Source organism: Dipodomys spectabilis, unplaced genomic scaffold (assembly GCF_019054845.1).
Source record: "Dipodomys spectabilis isolate Male_0828 unplaced genomic scaffold, ASM1905484v1 ptg000567l, whole genome shotgun sequence".
In the NCBI taxonomy this organism is placed as follows: Eukaryota; Metazoa; Chordata; class Mammalia; order Rodentia; family Heteromyidae; genus Dipodomys; species Dipodomys spectabilis.
In genome coordinates this window covers 171,264-185,113 of record NW_024871244.1, presented here as the reverse complement: position 1 = coordinate 185,113, position 13,850 = coordinate 171,264, and the positions used below count along the sequence as shown (strand labels likewise).

General features: G+C 38.5%; 1 non-coding gene across 1 annotated transcript; it reads left to right on the top strand.

Annotated features, from left to right (window-relative positions):
- Nucleotides 1–13,187: 13,187 nt before the first annotated feature.
- On the top strand, nt 13,188–13,294 carry LOC122100167. The gene has a single exon (XR_006146121.1). It is a non-coding gene; the product is annotated as a U6 spliceosomal RNA (small nuclear RNA).
- Nucleotides 13,295–13,850: the final 556 nt, after the last annotated feature.

Genomic DNA, 13,850 nt, shown 5'->3' with positions numbered 1-13,850 from the left:
TGAGGCTTTTACATGGTGAGTGAAGTTGACCAAAAGGCAGAGAGCCTCCAGCCTGGAGATAAGAGTCCAGGAACAGGGTAAAGGAGAGAGAATAGGGGGAGAGACAAGACCTTTTCTGGGTTTTGTCGCGACCGCCTCGACCCGCAAGGATGACGCGACAACAGGTTCTTCTTTCAGGCGGTTTATTCAGGACCTTTTACAACATCTTCTCTCCCGCTTCTTCTGCCCGCTTCTTCCCGCTTCTCCTGCCCTCCGCCCCCGCGCTCCGGTTATAAGCCTCCTGGATGGCCAATCCCGAAGCGTCATGTGGCATATACCGATATGGCTGCAAACACGGAAGCAAACTAGGAGCCAAGTCATAGCCATATGAGTTGTTTTTTACAGAGAGCACTAGTCACCGGGAAGACGGAAGGCGGGAGCCAGCGCCATCTTTGGTCGCAGCCGCACCATGCAGCCGCGCCATTTTTGCGGCCAGGTCTTAAGGCCGTGCAGTCTTTGGTCGCGGCTCCCGCAGCTCTCCACAGGGTTTATGCATGGGGCCAATAATACCTCAAGCCACAGCAGGGTGGCTGTCCACTGATTGCACTGCTTACAAAGGCAAAGGCCAAGAGGTCTTTCATGTGGCTGTTTAGCCCAAAGTAAACTCAGAGGGCTCTGTCCTCCCAGTGTAGAAAGGCCTTGAAAGGAGGAGGAAGGTAGCAGAAAGCCTCCATGAGAAGTGGCTAGGAGGTGTGTGGCTCCTGGGCAGAGGGCACCAAATCCTCCTGGGTGTCAACACCATATGTTAGGAAAATGGTGGAAAATGGAAAAGGAATAGGCTGAACTCCATCATCAACAGGTGAGGAATGTTTATTGAGGAACAATGAGGGGCACAATCCTTCCAGTGCATTTGGAGGTTGTGTGAGGGAGCTGGGACAGGATCTGTGTTTTATAGGAGGCCTGAATAAGGAGGTAGAGGTTAATGAAAAGCCCTTAGGTCAAGGAAGGTGGGGAACTTTCTGTTGGACCCACAATGGGCTTAGGTGGATTTCCCTGCACTTCCAAGGAGGTCACACGTACCTGGGATTTTGCCTGGAGTCTGTATGGCCTTGGGGCAATAGCGTGGGGGGGGGGGGACAGGTCAATCCTTCAATTCTAATTGGAAAAAGTTAGCCTTCCCAGCTTTTCTGCATATAACACTCCATAAACATTTTCTTATTAGAGGATAATTCAAGATTACCTATAAATTGATTGATAATGACTGAGCTTGACAGAAAGGTGAGGGAAAACTGTCTACACTTCAGTGAGGTTCTGACTTGTGTTTCACAAAGTGTTAGGAAAGCTCTCCATGAGAAATATAGCAGCTGCATTTCTAAAAATGTCCTTTCATGCTTACACTTTCTGATAATGTCTGAACTCAAGTACTTCTTCTTGAAGATCCACACCATTCAATGATGCTGTATTAGATCCTTGTTACATTTTACAGACAGCTCTTGGTGATGAAATTAGTGCTTTTTATAATTGCTCTTCCAATTCCATCCACAATATGCAGACAAAAATTATCTGAAAAATTTGTATCTGTTGATAGTGCATATAGTTTTCCACCACAAATATAGAATGTAGTAAAATTTTTCATAGCAATTATAATGCACTAGGTTGTAGGCAGATTCTAATGTAAATAATATACTGTGTTTATGTAGAGAATTTGAGCATCCAAAATTTTAATATGCCTGTGGTCCTAAAACCAGTACCTTACAGATATTGAGTGACAAATACATCATATAAGTATAGAAGAAGTTTTCCTTGTATTTTTTATATATATTTATTGTAAATATCATGTACAAAGGGGTTACAGTTACATAAGTAAGGTAATGAGTACGTTTTTAATTGAGCATTGTTACCCCCTCCTTTGATTTTCCCTACCATCCCTTCCCTTCACACCTCCCCAACTCCCCACTTTACCCCCCCCCCGATAGTGTCTTGTACATCCCATTGCTACAATGGGTCAACATGTATCCTTTTCTTGTATCTTAAAGAAATACTGGCTTGATTTATGCTGATTCTACTTGTGTAGACACACCTAAAGTCACTCACCAAGTCCAAAAGCACATAAATGAAATGCACATCATCTTTTGTCAGTTGGTATAATTGTATTCTACACATTTATTGACAGGTTACAAATTATTCTCAAATTTTAATACATTAAAAATACTTTTTTTTTCTTAATTTCTTGGCCAGGAAATGTTAAGACCTGTGTCAGCATTTCTAACTTTAGAATTTTCACAAGGGTTGGTTAAGTGTTGTCCTGAGGTCCAGTCTTCTGAGAACTCATATATATGCTTAGGAATTGATGGTAGTTGGATGTGAGGGCCCACTGGCTGTGACATCTGTCAGCCCATTGATAGCTGGGGTTGATTCGGCTGATTTGGCTGTCTAGGCAGGTGTCCCCTTCCTCCCTCACCGCTACATGTGTGTCCCTCCTGAAACTGCGCGCTCAGTCGAAGAGGATGACCATTCCCGATAGAGGAGGACCAGTCTTAGGTCAAGGGTATACGAGTAGCTGAGCTCCCCTGCTAGAACCCCCAAACAAGCTCTCAAGGAATTGATGGTAGCTTTTGGAAAAGAGCACAAGGAAGGATGTCATTTAAAGCCTTATAATTTTATTCTTTACCAGGATATTCTACTGCTTTGGTTTTGAGACTGTCTACAACAGCAAGCATTCCATGGGGAGCAAGGAGACACCATAAGACCTTTACTGACTGACATTTCCGAGTGATTTGGTATCATTTGTATGGCATGTTGCAAGTAGATGCTGTCAAAAACTACCAATTTTAGGAGATAAGAGGAGTGGTAAAAGAACTCTTAGAGACAAATACATCTTCAACATATTCGGTTCCAAGCATTCCGTTTAAGGCATATTCAACAATTAGTGAAATTTGTGTTGGCTGTATCTATTTGTCTTTCTCCATGTGTGCATGTATATATATATGTGTGTATATTTGTGTGTATAGTAACATACATGTGTACATATAAGGGCATATACACACATATATGCATATATAAATAAATATACATATATAAATATATGTGCATATATATCAGCTGTTCAGTGATATAATCTAGAGTTCCCAGCACACTGCCATTCTCACAAAGTGTACATGATAAACTGCTCTGAGGATCTGTACTCACTTCCCCCATTACCTTGTGTTTCATTCCTGTGCACAACTTCAGCCTACTTTCTCTAGGAGAGCTTTGTTTGTGTTAATTACTGGTAATAAGAGAAAAATATTGTTTGAAAAAGAAAAAGAACTTTTATGTCACAAGTTAAAAGTATCTTATCCGACCCAATGGATGCCTATGAGATAAAATTATAATAGAAATAAAAGTGAAAAGGAATTCCTAGATCTGTTGTTTTGCCATTTAGAATGGCAAAGAATAATTTCAAAGCACTGTTATAACTCTTAAAGAATGCAAGGGTAACTGATGGTCCCTATCATGTTCCCAAAAAACCAGTGGATCCTAAAGGAAATAGTAGACCAGCAGAAATTCTAAATAGAAGACATGAGTCATGAAAGAGAAAGAGAGGAAATGAGAGAGAAAGAGAGAGAGAAATATCGTAATACTGAAAGTGCATAACAGATAAACAAGAGATGTAGGAGAATATTCATACTCCTATCTTTAGACTCTCCATGTACATTTGAAGGTATTTGATGTGTGATAACCCATCAATATAAAAATATAAAGTGATTTTGATAATAATTAAAGATTACCCAGAAGAAATTATAAATGCAAAAACGATCTTCACAGAAGCAAAGTCTCAAAGATATTTCATGCCTTTGAAAAGGATGAAGAGGCTGGAGTTAGTATAAATTTAGAACTATGACAATTCACAAAAACATAAAAAGATATTCATTTATTTCCTTATATAACCTAAAGCAGAAAGCAAATGTTGTTTATATGATTTTTTAAAAAAATTATTTTTTATTGTGAACATACTGTACAGAGGGGTTACAAATACATGGGCAAGATAATGAGTACATTTCTTATCAAGTATTGCAGCCTCCTCCTTTTGTTTACCCTTCACATCCCTTCCCAGCCTCCCCCCGACCCCCACCCCATTCTCTCCCCCCCGACCAAAGTTGTAAAGTTCATTTTCAACATGACAACTTGTACTTCTCATTGTTGTAACGGGTCCACAGTTATCCATAAACGACTTGTTTTTCCCCTTCTCCTCCACAAATTGTACCGACATCAAATATAGTGAAAGCAGGGGTTATACAGTGGAGGAGGGACATAAAAACCAACAAAGAAATAATCTTATAAATGAGTTAGAAACAAATGCATGAAAGAAAAAAAACATTTAAATACATATCTAAGGGTTCATTTTCCTAACATCACATTATCTGACCTTTTCTGCTTGAATCATACATATATTAGATATTGCAAATAAGGGAAACCATGGGACCTATGTTTCTTTGGATTTCGCTTACTTCACTTAATATAATTTTTCCAAGTCTTTCCATTTCCTAACAAATGGGGCAATGTCATCCTTTCTGATGGAGGCATAGAATTCCATTGGGCATATATACCATATTTTCTTGATCCATTCATCTACTGAGGGGCATCTGGGTTAGTTCCATATCTTAGCTATGGAAATAATGCTGCAATAAACATAATTGTGTTGGTAGCTTTAGTGTGGTCTTGTTTGTAAACATTTGGGTAAATGCCCAAAAGTGGGATTGCTGGGTCATAGGGGAGCTCTATGTGAAGTCTTTTGAGGAACTTCCATACTACTTTCCAAAGTGGTTGAACAAGTTTACATCCCACCAACAATGAAGTAAGGTTCCCTTCTGTCCACTTCCCCTCCAGCATCTGTTGTTATTAGAGTTCTTGATTTTTGCCATTCTAATGGAGTGAGGTGGTATCTCAATGTTGATTTGCTTTGCTTTTCTTTTATGTCTAGGAAGGTTGGGCATTTCTTCAGGTGTCTATTGGCCATCCTTCTTTTTCAGAGAAGTTTCTCTTTAAGTAATTAGCCCACTTATTTATTGGACAGTTGTTTCTTTGAGGATTAGTTGTTGGGGGATTTAATTTTTTGAGTTCCAAGTATATTTTAGATATGAGACCCTTGTCTGTTGTATAGCTAGTGAAGATCTTCTCCCAATCCGTGGGCTTTCTATTGATCTTGAAAGCTATGTTCTTTGCCATGCAGAAGCTCTGCAACTGTACCAAGGAGATCTAGGGTTTCTCCTATTCCATCCTGTAATTTTTTCAGAGTGTCTGCTTTGACTCCGAGGTCTCTGAAACATTTGGAGTTGATTCTGGTGCAGGGTGATATATAAGGATCTAGTTTTAGTTTTCTACATGTAGTTAACCAATTTTGCCAGCACCATTTACTGAAGAGGCTGTCTTTCTTCCATTCTATTTTTTTAGCTCCCTTATCGAGGATTAGATGGCTATAGCTCTATAGGCTCATTTCTGGGTTTTCAATTCTATTCCATTGGTCCTGAGGTCTGTTCTTGTGCCAGTACCAAGCTGTTTTGATTACTATGGATTTATAGTAGAGTTTGAAACTTGGTATTGATATTCCTCCAGCTGTGTTCTTTCCATTAAGGAGCGTTTCTCCTATTCGGGGTCTTTTATTGTTCCATATGAATTTTTGGATAGCCTCTTCTGTTTCCTTGAAGAATGACGTTGGAATTTTGATAGATATCACATTGAATTTGTAGCTAGCCTTGGGAAGTATTGCCATTTTCACGATGTTAATCTTTCCAATCCATGAGCATCGGAGGTTTTTCCATTTTCTAAGTTCCATTTTCATTTCCTTTTTCAAGTTTTTAAAGTTTTCATCATTGAGGTCTTTCACTTCTTTGGTTAAGTTAATTCCTATGTATTTTTTTTTTTTGTGGTGCTATTACAAATGGAGTTGCTTTCCTAATTTCAGCCTCACTTTTCTCATTGTTGGCATACAGAAAAGACTGATTTTTGAGGTTTAATTTTATACCCTGTTACTATGCCAAAGTTTTGAATCAGCTTGAGTAATTTGGGAGTGGAGCCTTTGGGATTCTTTAAATACAAGATCATGTCATTTGCAAAGAGGGAGAGTTTTATTTCTCCTTTCCCTATTTGGATCCTCTTTATTTTTGCATCTCGTCTTATTGCTGTAGCTAGGCATTCTAATACTAGATTGACGAGAAGTGGAGAGAGTGGGTATCCTTGTCTTGTTCCTGAGTTAAGAGGAAATGGCTTTAGTTTTTCACCATTAATTATAATGCTGGCTGTAGGTTTGTCATATACAGCCTTTATTGTATTGAGGAATGTTCAATGGATTCCTAATTTTTTTCCAAAACCTTCATCATAAAGGGGTGTTGGAGCTTGTCAAATGCTTTTTCTGCATCTATTGAGATAACCATGTGGTTCTTATCCTTGCACCTGTTGGTGTGATGAATAATATTAATTGATTTGCGTATATTGAACCAGCTTTGCATCCTGAAATGAATCCTGATTGATCGTGGTGTATGATTTTTTGGATGAATTGTTGAAGTCAATTGGCCAAAATTTTGTTGAGAAGTTTTGCATCAATGTTCATCAAAGAAATAGGTCTATAGTTTTCTTTCTTTGATCAGTCCTTGCCTGGTTTTGGGAATGAGGGTTATGATGGCTTCATAGAATGTGTTCGGTAGTGAACTTTCTCTTTCAATTTCATTGAAGAGTTGGAGGAGTATTGGTGTGAGCTCTGCTTTGATGGCCTTGTAGAATTCCGCTGTAAAACCATCTGGTCCTGGACTTTTCTTAGCTGGGAGGTCTCATTGTTGTTTCTATTTCAATGCTTGATATGGGACTGTTAAGATGGTTTAACTCATCTTGGTTTAGTTTTGGCATGTCAATATTTGCTAGGAAAAGGTCCATTTCTGCCAAGGTCACAAACTTATTAGCATAAAGTTTTGAGATATATTCCCTTATAATGTTCTGAGTCTTGGGTGTTTCCGTGGTGATGGTTCCATTCCCATCTCTGAGTTTATTTATTTCGGTGTGTTCTCTTCTTTTCTGATATGATTTGCTAAGGGTTTGTCAATTTTGTTAATTTTTTCGAAGAACCAACTCTTTGTTTTGTTGATTCATTCTATAGTTTTTTTTGGATTCCAATTCATTTAATTGTGATTTAATTTTAATTATTTCATTCCGTCTACTGAATTGGGGTTTATCTTGCTATTCTTTTTCAAGAGGATTAGGTGTGTCATTAAATTGTTGGTTTCAGATCTGTCCAATTTGTTGATGTAGGAGCTTAGAGCTATAAACTTGCCTCTGAGTACTGCCTTTGCTGTGTGCCAGAGGAGCTGGTAATTTGTGTGTTCATTTTTGTTAAATAGCATGAACATTTGAATTTCCATTCTAATCTCTTCCATGACACACTCGTGATTCAGCAGTGTGTTGTTCAGCCTCCATGTGTTAGCAGACATTTTTGTTGGCTTTTGTTGTTGAGTTCTAATTTTATTCCCTTGGGGTAAGAAAGAATACAAGGTATAACTTCAATGTTTCTGAATTTGGACAAGTTTGCTTTGTGGCGTGAAATGTGGTCTATTTTAGAAATGTTACATGTGCTGCTGAGAAGAACGTGTATTCTGTTGCTGCTGGGTGAAATATTCAGTAGATGTCTGTTACATCTAGTTGATCTATGCAGTTGTTTAAAACTGTGGTTTGTCTGTTGAGTTCTTGCCAAGTTAATCTATCTAGAGGGGAGAGTGATATGTTAAAATTCCCAAAAATTAATGTCTTTGGATCGATGTGGGATTTGAGGCAAAGTAGTGTTTCTTGGATAAATTTGCGTGCTCCGTTTTTTGGCAAATAGATATTTAGAATTGTAATATCCTCCTGAAGGAGAGATTGCTTAATTAGTATGTAGCGACTTCTTTATCTCTTCTCATGAATTTTAATTTGAAGTCTATTTTATCTCATAATAGGATTGCAACTCCCGCCTGTTTATGGGGACCATTTGCTTGGTAGATTTTGTTCCAGCCTTTAACATTGAAAATGTGTTTGTTTTTACGGGCAAGATGTTACTCCTGAAGGCAGCACATAGAAGGATCTTGTTTTTTAATCCAACTAGACAGTCTATGTCGCTTAATTGGAGAGTTAAGTCTGTTAATGTTAAGAGATAGGACTGAGAGGTATTTGGGAGTTCCTCCCATGTTATCCACCTTCTTGGGGGCTGCGAAAACTGGGTTCTTCATATGGTTCTTGGATTCTCAGTTTGGGTGCAGTTTCTTGGCCTTTATTGTGGTCTTGTTGGTTTTCTATGTATAGGACATCTTTAAGAATCTTTTGTAGGCCTGGTTTGGTGGAGATGTATTATTTCAATTTTTCTTTGCTATGGAAGGTTTTTATTTGGCCTTTAGGTATGAAGGAGAGTTTAGCTGGGTACAGTATTGTTGGTTGATAGTTTTTTTGTTTTTAGGGCATGGCATACATCATTCCAGGCTCTTCTTGCTTTGATTGTCTCTGCTGAGAAATCTGAGGTGATTCTAATTGGTTTCACTTTATAGGTGATTAATCTTTTCTCCTGGACAGCCTTAAGGATCTTTTCCTTGGACTGAGTTGATCCTGTGTGGATTATAATGTGACGTTGGAATGTCCTATTCTGGTCTGTTCTATTTGGAGTTCTAAAAGCTTCTTGTATATGAATAGACCTATCTTTTTGCATGTTTGGGAAGTTCTCTGCTAGGATCCTTTTAAACAAATTTCCTAGATCATTAACTTCTGTTTCTAGGTGCTCCTCTACATCCATTATCCTTAGATTAGGCTTTCTGGTGGTGTCTTCCAAGTGTTGGATAGATATATCATATTTCTTGGACTTGTCTGGGATGGTTGTATGTTCTTTCTCTATAATATCTAGGCTGTTTTCAATTCCTGAGATTCGATTTTCTGCATGGTCTAACCTGCTGTCAAGACTTTCTACTTTGTTTTTTATCTCTTTCCTTCTAATTGGTCAGCTTTGGGGCTGGGAAGGTGGCTCAGTGGTAGAGCGCTTGCCTTGCATGCATGAGGCCCTGGGTTCAATTCCCCAGCACCACATAAGCAAAAACAAAAAAAAATTGGTCAGCTTTGATGGCTTCAAATTCTTTGTTGAAGCGTTGTTTTAGATCTTGTGTGAACTTCTTTACTTCCTTAATTTGGTGTTCAGTGTTTATTCTCAAATCACTTAGTTGATTGGTTATGGTTTCCTTGGACTCCCATTCCTTCTGTTGGGTTCCATTCAGCATTCCCTTTGTGGTCTCCCTGACTTCCTTCAGCTCTTGTTAATCGATACCATGAATGCCTTTAGTGATCTTTGTGTATTCTCATCCTGCTCTCTCAATTCCTGTATTACTCTTTGCTTAGCTTCCTCCCGTTCATGCCATTCCTGTAGTTTTCTTTGAGTGTTCTCATCCTGTTTACGCCATTCCTGCCTTTCTCTTTGAGTATTCTTAGGCTGCTCACGCAAATCCTGTATCAGTTTTTGAGTACCTTCCTCATGCTCATGATATTGCTGTATAAACCTTTGGATTGCCTCCTCTCTTTCCCTATCACCATCATACAGAGTCCTTTGTAGGTTTTCAATCTTTTCCTGCATTGACATTTTGTTTGCCTCCTCTCTCTCCCTATCACGCTCATACAGAGTCCTTTGTATATTTTCAATCTTTTCCTGCATTGACCTTTTGTTTGCCTCCTCTCTCTCCATATCATGCGCATACCGAGTCCTTTGTATGTTTTCAATATTTTCATTTATCAGGTTTGCCAGCCGTGTTTGTAGAGCTATTTGGGAACTCTCCTCTGGATTATTCATTATCTGTTCTGTACCCTGATTATCATGAGTGGGAGTGGAGATACCCGGACTTGCCATTTTTCTTGTGGTTTTCTGGCTTACTCTGCCCATTTGGAATGAAAATAACACCAGTTTTGTGCTAGAACACTAACTTAAGGCAAGCATCAACCAAAGTCTGAATTTGTACAGTCAATAATCTGCAAATACAATCTAGTTCAACAGATATCTCTATTCAACATCAAACAACTATATATTAATAGGCTACAAAGTGCAAACAAGAATTTGGAAAACCAGAAATTATTAGGGTTAGGGAGATATGTGGGTGAAATTAGGAATAGAGTGATATGGGAAGGCAAAAAGAGAATTAACTAAGTCCTAATCTCAAAGCAGGAAATAGGTTGGATTGGATGAAAGTAGAGAGAGAGGAAAAAAGAAGAGAAGGAACAATAGAGACCAGAAATAATAGAAAAGTAAAAATTAAAAGTATTATGCAGATTCGAGAACAAAGTATTCAAAGAATCTGAATATCATGAGAGAACGGGAGGTATATAACGGAGAGGTGAAAAACTTAAAAATAAAAATACTTAAAATATCATATAGGTTTAAAGAGGTAGTACTGCTATTAAGGAATTTAGGTCTCAGATTTTTTGAATTGAGTAATAAATTTGTGGATTAAGTGTGCACACAATGGGGATAGGGTCTAATAGTCAACTACAGGTTTATCTGAGTATGTGCAGAACAACAATTAAGCCACATAAAGAATAACGAAAGAGAAGAAAAGGTGAAAAGGATAAGAAAGAAAGAAAAAAAGATCAGAAGTTCAGTAGAGCTAAACAAAAAACAAAAAGAAAAATTTTTTAAAAAGAAAAAAAATGTACACACACATGTATCCCTAAAATAAAAATTATAGGAGGAGAAAAAAGTTACTAGAAAACAATTTTTTTCAAAAAAGGTAAAAATTAAAAATTAAAAAAAGTTTTAGAAAAGAAAAAAAATTTATAAAAGGTATAAAAAAGAAGAAGAAGAAGAAGAAGAAAAAAGTTCTTTTATTTTTTGGGAGGGTTGGGAAAAATCCTGTATCTCCCTTGTGTCCATAACTAGTGTCTTGTTGGAGTCTCTGGTCTGCTTGTGGTCCTGTGGCTTGGTTGGTTTCTTAAGTCAGTTTGTTTGGACAGGCAGAAAAATGTTCTGCTTTACCCAGGATTTTGCGATCCTCCTCCCAGGTTAGTTCAACGGGAGGGAGATCTGCATTGAGTATCACAAAAGAGGGAGATGGCTTTTTCCTCATGTTTGGAGATGCTGTGTTGAGGCGAGGTTCTGGGTAGAGTTGAGGCCTTTCAGCAAACAGTAGCTTTTCCCGGGGGCTAGTTTGTGAGAAACTCTCAGAGCCCAGCCTGGAGCCACTCTCAGGGTTTATATTTACTGAATTTCAATTGATTGTGAAGGCTGCTAAAGGGAGGGGCAGCCTCTGGCTTTAATTACTCAGTGAATAAAGCCACTCCCTGGGCTGGCACCCGAGCTGGGTGACTTTTCCCTGGGCGGAGCTGAGTCTGGAAGGTCAGGTTAGGTTCTTGTGACCTGCTAAATGACTAGATTTCTTCCAAGGCCTGAGTTGGAGTTAGCAGCTTGGCAGAGCTTTGTCGGTATCCAAGATGGAGATCTCCGGTACTGGGTGGGGGGAGGGGTGGCCTTCCCTCCTCTGCTCCCTGAGGAGTGAAAAATCAGGCTTCTACTCATGCCATCTTGGTTCCTGGGTCGTCTCTGGTCTGCAAACTGCAGGATGAAGATGTCGCTCCTTGTCAGTTCTAGCTGGTGTTGTGTAGAATCCGCTCACCCACTGTGTCTGGCTCCTTCGTCATGGAATCTCTGTGATTCAGGTATGGCAGTTTCTGCCACCGCCACCATCGCTGTTGCTGCAGCGGTGGCGGCTGCTGGCAAGAGCTCAGATATGTCTCCATGCCTGGATTTTCCCTCTAGGGCCTAACTCTCTGTCCTGTGATGGCACACTTGGTGTGATTATCTGGCTTAGGACTGTTTACTGGAACTCTAAAACTGCTTTCTATGCGAGAGCTTGTTTAGCCTCCTGCTTCTCCTCCACCTTCTTCCCAGAACTCCCCTGTTTAGATGATTTTTTAAAAAAACAGTCTGTGGGGTTCTGGGAAAGTGGCTCAGTGGTAGAGTGCTTGCCTTGCATGCGTGAGGCCCTTGGTTTGATTCCTCAGCACCATATAAGCAGAAAAAATAGGCGTGGTGCTGTGGCTCAAATGGTAGCACTAGCCTTGAGCTGAAGATCTGAGGGAGAGCACCCAGGACCCAGAGTTCAAGTCCCACAACCAACAAAAACCAAACCAAAAAGCTAAACAAAACACAGTCTCTCACTTTTGTGACCTCAACTCTGTAAAACCACTGCTTCAGTCTAAGGCTAAGATTTTATGTATGGACATTAATCAACACTCCTGATTCAGACTCTACTTGAGAAAATTTTTCATGAATATTTTGTTCTTAATTTTGATTTCTGTGAATTCACATGCACCTATAAAAAATGGTCATCCCAGTAACATTTTCAAAATACCTCATAATGACGACTTAAAAAAGTTGTATTATATTGCAACAAGGGAAACAATGCAACAAATAAAGAAAAACAATAATTAAATATTAATGATTGATAAAATAAAAGCCAAATACCAGTGTTTGAAGTATACTATATATTAGATTTTGCTATTTGCTCATAATCCTGTACATTTAAAACTGGCTAAGATTATGATGTTCAACAAGAGTTTTATAGGCTATGAGTACCCTTTAAATTTACACTGTATGATAACTATTTATGTCTCATCTCATCACTGGTACATGGATTATATCATCATTTGTTCCTTGCTAACATATAAAGAAAAGAAGCCCTAAAGTTTCAACAGAAACTATGTAGTTAGTCTTAACTCTTTGCTCTGTTTCTTTACACAAAGACTTTGCATCTTCTCATTAATAAACTTTCTATAAACTCTGAAATGTACATAGTTAGTAGTATATGTCAGCTACCATAAATTTAAATACTTTATGGAAAAGTTTTATGACCTGTCAAACAGTCTTAATTTTGGCATATATAAGCAAATTCCCAAAATTAAACATTTAAAACATTAAAACTTTTACATACCTTAACACTTGCTGCAGTGTTCATTATGACAGGTGCCCTGTGTAGAATAATTGAATTCCTCCTCCTACACATCTCTTGAACAACAAATATCTGGATTCGTTTTGTTTTTGTCATATCAATCTTGACTTTATTCTTAAATGTGTGCTTATGTAAGAAATATATGGTTCTAAAATTTCACAATTCTTTTGAACTTGCTTTTTGTTGAATTATCTAGTTTAAGAAAATCAATTCCAATTTATATATAAAAAATGTTCTTTGCTCAATTCGGCAGCACATACACTAAAATTGGAACAATACAGAGAATATTAGCATGGCCCCTGCGCAAGGATGACACCCAAATTCGTGAAGCGTTCCACATTTTTACAACAACAGATGCTGGAGGGCATGTGGCAAGAAGAGAACCCTACTGCATTCTTGGTTGGATTGTAAACTTGTTCACCCACTTGGAAAGCAGTATGGAGGTTCCTCAAAAGATTCCACATAGAGCTCCTCTATGACCCAGCAATCTCACTTTTGTGCATTCACTCAAATGATCACAAACAAGGCCATTCTAAAACTACCAGCACAACTGTTTATTGCAACATTATTTACCATAGCTAAGATATGGAACCAACCCCGAGGCCCCACAATCGATGAATGGATCAAGAAAACCTTGTGAGTGTGTGTGTGTGTGTGTGTGTGTGTGTGTGTGTGTGTGAATTCTATCATCCATCAGAAAGAATGACATTGCCTAATTTGTTAGGAAATGGAAAGACTTGGAAAAAATTATATTAACTGAAATAGGCCAAGTCCAAAGAAACATAGGTCCCATGGTATCCCGTATTTGCAATAAGTTATATATGTCTGGGATAAGCAGAAAAGGTCAAAAGCTATGTGCATATGACTAGATAAGTTGATGTTAAGCTAAATGAACCCAAG